The sequence below is a fragment of the Solea solea genome, chromosome 12 (assembly GCF_958295425.1).
Source record: "Solea solea chromosome 12, fSolSol10.1, whole genome shotgun sequence".
Taxonomy (NCBI): domain Eukaryota; kingdom Metazoa; phylum Chordata; class Actinopteri; order Pleuronectiformes; family Soleidae; genus Solea; species Solea solea.
Window position 1 is genome coordinate 10113557 of NC_081145.1, and position 6784 is coordinate 10120340.

Sequence of the window (6784 nt, forward strand, 5' to 3'; positions counted from 1 at the left end):
TGTTGCCATCTTTGCTCAGTTTCCGATGTGCATGCACCAGAAATGTCCCATGTTTCCATGCAGCAGGTTTGTAATCATCTCAGCATCCCACACATGAGTGTCTGCCCTCCTCCTCCGACTCTGTCGCTGCAGGGAGTTTCACGATACTTTCAAATGGAGCGCCGCTCTATGCATACACAGCCACATACTTGTCCCATGTGATTACACTATCACATTATGACCTCCACCTCTTTTCATTCTCGTGAGGATGATGGCTATCACCACCCCCTTTGCGGCTGACTGCTATTTTGTGGAGGGATGGGTGCCATATCATTGCCCCTCGGGGGTTACCGTGGGGTCAGATTTAGCCAGTGACAGCTCCATTACTCTTGGGAATGGGAACAGAATTTATCTTTCCCTGCGGCCCAGTCTTACCGGCTAAAGTGTGTCTTTACCGAGATTCACGGGACGATTGGTGAAATAATGTTGCTGCAGCACCTCTGTTCTCACTTGTAGTTCAGTCAAGAGAGTGGTGAATTAATTTTTTTTTTTAATCATAGATTAAACCGAATAATGTGCTGCTAGTCTTTTTTTAGAGACAATAGGGGACATTTCTAAGCTTAAGACATCTGCTTCTGAGCAGCAACTCTGAGAATCCCCTGAAGACCAGACACTGGTGGTGATGTGGTGGTTGGTGACCTTGTGAGACTGGAGGATGAAGAATGATGGATCACATGAGACTGCATAGACTTGGTGATGATGGAGAGGTGGGGGGATAGTGCATGACAGCAGAACTAAGGCAAAAAGAGACAAAATATTTAAAATGACAAAAGGAAGATTGACTAACAAGGCAGGCATGCTACAGCACTATTGAAACATAAAAGAACAGCTGATCGTAACCACTGACATCCCAGGAAGTGACAGTGAGAAATTGAGAGTTAGCATGCTTTAGAGGAGGAAAAACAGGAATCATGAAAATTAGTGTATAATGGTAGCATAAAACAGAGTAGGCTTGATGACTGAATTTAATTTCCTGCTGCTGGATGAGTCATGAAAGTATCAGAATATTGAAACCTCATTCACCGCGTTTACATACATGTTAAACGTCAGATTTTTGTCAGACAAAGACAATAATTCGGTTTTCTTGATGTCATGTAAACACATACCGTAAGTCAGACTGAGCTATAGACGTAATCAGGCTAACATACCCGGATAATGCGACTCATAGCCTGATTATTCCTGCATGTATACGCTTAGTCGGACTAGAGTCAGACTTGGCGTTGCATGCACCAAAATGACCTCAACCGGTCTTTGACCCGGAAGTAGAAGCAGACAAAGTATAAACTGCAAAAAGAGCAAACAACACGATGTCGTCAGCTAGAGCGAAAGCTGCGGAGAAGACCTACTTTTAAACTGTTGAAGAGACAAGATTTATGCTTTAGAACCCCAGCACGATCCATCTCACCGTCCATCTCGCCGTTTGACATAAAGGTCAACAGGAAACTGATTCAATATGCTAGCTTATAGAGAGATACAGCGCCACCTACAGAGGTCGATTTTTCTTGTCATGCATGTAAGCTTGGACTCGGCAAGTTTTCCTAATTGCCTTAGCAGCCATTGCCTTAGCTGTGCATTTAGACGTACCGAGTGTGAGATTACCTGCTCCAGCTTTGCTGCCCCTAACTGCCCTCATCTAACTTGTGTTTATAGCGTTTCATGCAATAAGGGGGCATTGAGTCACATGGTTTTACCCCATAAAGAACACTAAGGTGCCAACTACTCCCAGTGAGTTTTATGAGACTGTCCTGCACACCTCTCTGAGCTGATCCTACGTGCTGCCCACCTACACCATCGATTCCCCAGCTCTGGGGAGACAAACGCCCCCACACCTTCTTGGTGAGAAACAGGCAATAAGTAGAATTTTCTGTAAGCGGAAAACAAAGTCCTCCAAGGGCCTCCATGTTTAGCTATACCCACACGTTGTTCTCTCACCACGCACAGATGGTAAGAACAACGCTGCAGAATGTCTTTCATTGTTTTTTTTCTCCAGATTTATCAATCCTTTAACAAACACCTTATTATTCTGCACTCTTTCTACCCAATATCTCTATGATCCTGTCCATATCTGATCTTTTTAACGTGACAGCAGCCTTTCATCATTAAATGAATGGAAATGTTCAGGGAAACCGTGTCTCTATATATCTCACAGAATGCTTTTTCTGAATCTGGGCTTGCTTCACTACTTCTACACATTCCACTTTCTTTGTGAAGACACAAATCCTCAGTCAGCTTCACAACAGGAAGTACAACTCAGAAGTTATCTGAGGGTGGAATTTTTGCTTTTGGAGGAAGGTGCGGTTTCTTTACACTACATCTCAATTGATTGAGTGAGGTGAAAAAAACGGCTCCTTTATTCAGCCCTCCTTGCAATAAGTACAATAAGCAGGTGAAAAGAAATCTCATTTCACCGAGTTTGCCGGCAGAGGCAGCTAAATTTAATTCACCAAACAACCACACACTTTCACACTTTCTCTGAAACTGCTGAGAACTTCTCCTCAGTTATTGGAGCAATAGCAACACCATCCTGTACAAATACTGTTCATATTATAAATCATGTATTTTTAAGCAAGATTTTTGACAATTTGGGCAAAATGCTAATTCTCTTTCTGGCTGAGGGTGGTTAGTTGAGATGTTGCTTTTGTCAGTTTAATAAGAATCTAGGGGGGATGGATATTTGCTCCAATACCAAAAAGACTGAAAGGGATCTAATTATTCCTTGAAATGTCTGTTCGTGACTGTGTGGTTTGCGTGGTTCTTTGAAAAATCTATTCTTGTACAGATTAGATGACGATAAAGATTTAATGGCTCTGGTGAGACAAGACTTCGATTTTTGACACGACTTCGATCTTGACAGAGTTGACTTCTATCTAAAGCTGGGGACACACTACACAACTTTCACAGTCGTTGCTGATTTTGAAAAGACGACAGAAAGACTGGGGATCGCACATTTAACGACTGCGTCTGATGAGGGATCACGGACCACATGATTTGTAGGCTGACCATTCATGAGAGTGATCACGTCTACGAGAGCGTGTCCCACCTTCTCTTTTTCATTTGCTGTTGGTAACATGTGTTTGCGGTTGGGTCGGTAATCAGCACACACTACCTGATTGCGTCCAGAGTCGGCTCATAAAATTCCAACATGTTTGATTGACTGTGACTGAAGTCGGGTCGGGTCTGTCACCCTCACACACTAACAGATTGCTGTGCCAACTGTCCCCAACTAGTGCTGACTGGTGCAGACTCTGCCCAACAGTGAATTGTGTGTAAAACCGGGCAAAAAAATCTTGTAGTGTGTCCCCAGCTTAACTGATTAGACACTAAGCTAAGCCAATGGTTGTTCAATAAATAAATGTGGTGAGCAAAACAGGTGTGGAGAGTTTTTTTTTACCCCTCTAATACTTCTTGACTGATAATTGGAGATCATGATTGAATTCACTTGTGCTGCCCTCAATCAGACTCTGCCAGACATTTTTTGAGCCCATCTGATTGCTTGTTATACAGAAAACCACGTAAGCCCTGACCCAGCGCTTGCTTTTCTCTCTCTCTCCCGCTTTCTCTCCACTGATCTGTTCCGCTGACTGAGAAAAGCCCATGACGGCATGTTTCCCATGAAAACTTGCAAGAGCAGAGCATGTTTATGAATCAAAGATTTCAGCTAAGGTTGACGCAGCCACGGTGTTCCCACCGGGCTTGCCAATTTCGCAAGGCTTCATTTGTTAAATTTGGGCAGAACAGGTTGGAAGCCGAGGTGCTTCAGTGCTGGCAGAGCGAGACAGAGCTGCTGAGTGACACATTGGGCTGATGAGAGGGAGGACGCATGTGGGACAAGAAAGATGAAAGAGAGAGAGAGAGAAGGAGATTACAGTGGAGAACAGGAGGGGGAACGAGAAAGTTTACACACCCCATCTGTGCAACATAGGTGTGGCTGTGCTGGCTCACATTCACATACAAGTCTGTGTGGAGAGATATCTTATATAGACGGCCTCTTTCACTCTCACTCTCTTGACCTGCTGATTTTCCAGCTTCCATCTAACAGAATCTGCATGAGTGAGCAAGTCATCTCTGCTGTTGTGTTGTAACACTGCTGTGTGCTGAAGAAATTCTGCACCTGTGCTCAGACTTGTAATTATCGGCTATGTACGAGCGAGTATCTCGACATTTTCTCCTGGCACCTATAAAGACTTTGACGGGTGACTCTTTTGTTTCTTACATACCAGAAGAACAAATTAAAACGACTTGGGGGAAAAAAATGGCTCGTCTAACCGGTTGATAGCTTCGTTTTGTTTGGCTTCTCTTCAGAAAGTGTTTCCGCGTGATGCGTCGCACAACACATAAAGGTGGATTTACAGATGCCTGCTTCTAAATGTCATAAAATGAGCACAATCACCCAGTGGTTTCCTTAAACAGGGGATGGCGGTTTTTGATCTGACATAGAGTAAGTATCACGGCTTCTCAGCTTCACACCCACAAGAGTCTAGGTTTATAGACTTCAAATCAAATCTGTGAGACTTCCACAGGGAAGTCAGTTTTATTGAGAGCATTTGATTGGTGTTGGTCTCACTTGGATTGGCCCTCTGAAAATAACAGACATAAATTCCTGCATGGCTGCAAACCAACCAGACACCTCCATATGACTAGCGAGCAGACCACTATTAGGAGAGAAAAGCCCCAAGTGGCTCGTCTCTAGCATTTTTTTTGTTGTTGTCTTTTGCCCCTAAAGGCCTCCCCCTGCAACTGTTTTTTTCCCCGGCACTTGCTCTGCAGCACCATCAGCAGTGCTCTCTGGTGCGTAATTGGTGCCATTAGCACAACACATCACACACTCTCAGACACTGTGGCTAGACAGCAGCAATCCTGAGGTACTGTGTGCTCTCTCTCTCCCTCTCGCTCTCGCTCGCACTTTCAATCTTTCTTGCTCTTTATTCCACCAACTGCTTCACACTCACAGGGCTCACAGCCATCGCATTTGTGGGAGTAATAGGCCTGGCAAATTACAGTAGATCGGGCCTCAGCAGGCGCAGCTCTGCAGCCACCAGGGAGTCCCCAGCAGACATGCTGATTCTACAGAACACGGCCTCCTGATCAGGCAGAAAGAGATGTGTCAGGAGGTAGTTTGGAGACAGCCAAGAAGGGAGTTTGTGTTGACATCCTCCTTTTGTCATCTTGAATGCTGCATCTGGTGAGAGACCTTTGTGTGTCTCAGAGAGAGACAAGAGAAACCATGCATAATCTTCACATTAGAAGTCTTGTCACATGTCTCGTATGAGCCCAAGTGACCCTGTGTCTGAACACAATTTCCCGGCTGATTTCATTGATTATTTTCCTAACTTTGGTTCTGCTGTGTCGTAGCGATCTCTCACACACGCAGGGCGGACCGTTGGTACACAAGCACTTGGAGCTCAAACATGCACTCCCACACACACAGATGGTCTGAGAGATGCCTCGACAATTAAGCCGATCCATTTAAAGTCTCTGACTGTAATAAGCCGAGTGAAGCCTGCTGCTGAATCTTGGTGTTCTCTGAGGTGCACTGATTGTTCAGCGCTCTGTCAGGCCTCCTGGGTCCACCAGGGCTGTGACTGAGCCTTTTGTTAATTACACCTGAGAGTAACAGCTGCTCCACTCATACATCTGTATCTCCATCATTCCAGCCCATGAATAGGATGGAGGCTAGTATAGGCAACTGTGGAAGATCTCGTTTCCCACCCACTCCATTCCTTCTTTTGAATCACCTCTGCTTCACAAGTAGAAACAGCGACCTATTGATGTCCCTGATTTTGTTTCAGTGTTTTAGCTAGACTGTGAAATAAAATCTGACTTTTTTTCCCCAGCATTGTCTTCAGAGCATTCATGATCGTGAATGTCAGAATAAAATTATTGTGAAAACAAAGCGAGAAGCCCAACTTCTTTCTCTTATTACTATCATAGCTCTACCCACCAAATATGCTTTTTTAAATTAAACCTTAAACTTTCTTTTTTTTTGATAGTGACTGAATATTTTATGGTGTCAAGTATTTTTCGAAACAAAAAATGGCACTTTGGATGGTACACATACGCACTTTATATCATGACTTTCTGTGGTGAAATTACCCAGTTGCATTCTTGATAACCTCCCGACTTTTCTCACCTACCTGCTCATGCCACCTTTGGATGCATTTTGAATAGACGTGCCTGTTCTCCGGGTTCAGAAACTGTGGTTTGGAAGACAGTGTTAGCACGAACAGAGAAAGGGAAAAACATTTCTATAGCCACATCCACATTGCATTTATTTGTATCTATTTTAATGAAATAAAACCAACAGAACAGATATGTTCAACTATTTTAATGAAATAAAACCAACAGAACAGATATTATCAACAATCTGTTTAGGATTGTATCTTCCCGTTCACCCATCCGTCGCAGCTGCCTTATCAAATATTGGCCCAACATCAATTTAAAAACAAATATTTCCTGGCAGAATCCACAGTTTTTTCTTTGAATGCACAGGAGCTGTACATACATATTTATGAGCTCCAAAAGGTTAAGTGTGTGGGAATAACAGAATCTGGCAGCTGAAAATATTGCTGAAACACATCACCAGATTGTTTCAAAACGATGGAAAGCATCAAGAAAGGACATGAGTTGCCTATCACACCTCCATCACCAAGCGTCACTGATAAAATAAACTGTTTTGGTTTATTGCTGGGAAATGATGAGCAGGATTAATATTGCAATTAAAAAGGTTGGATTTGTGTAAGAATAG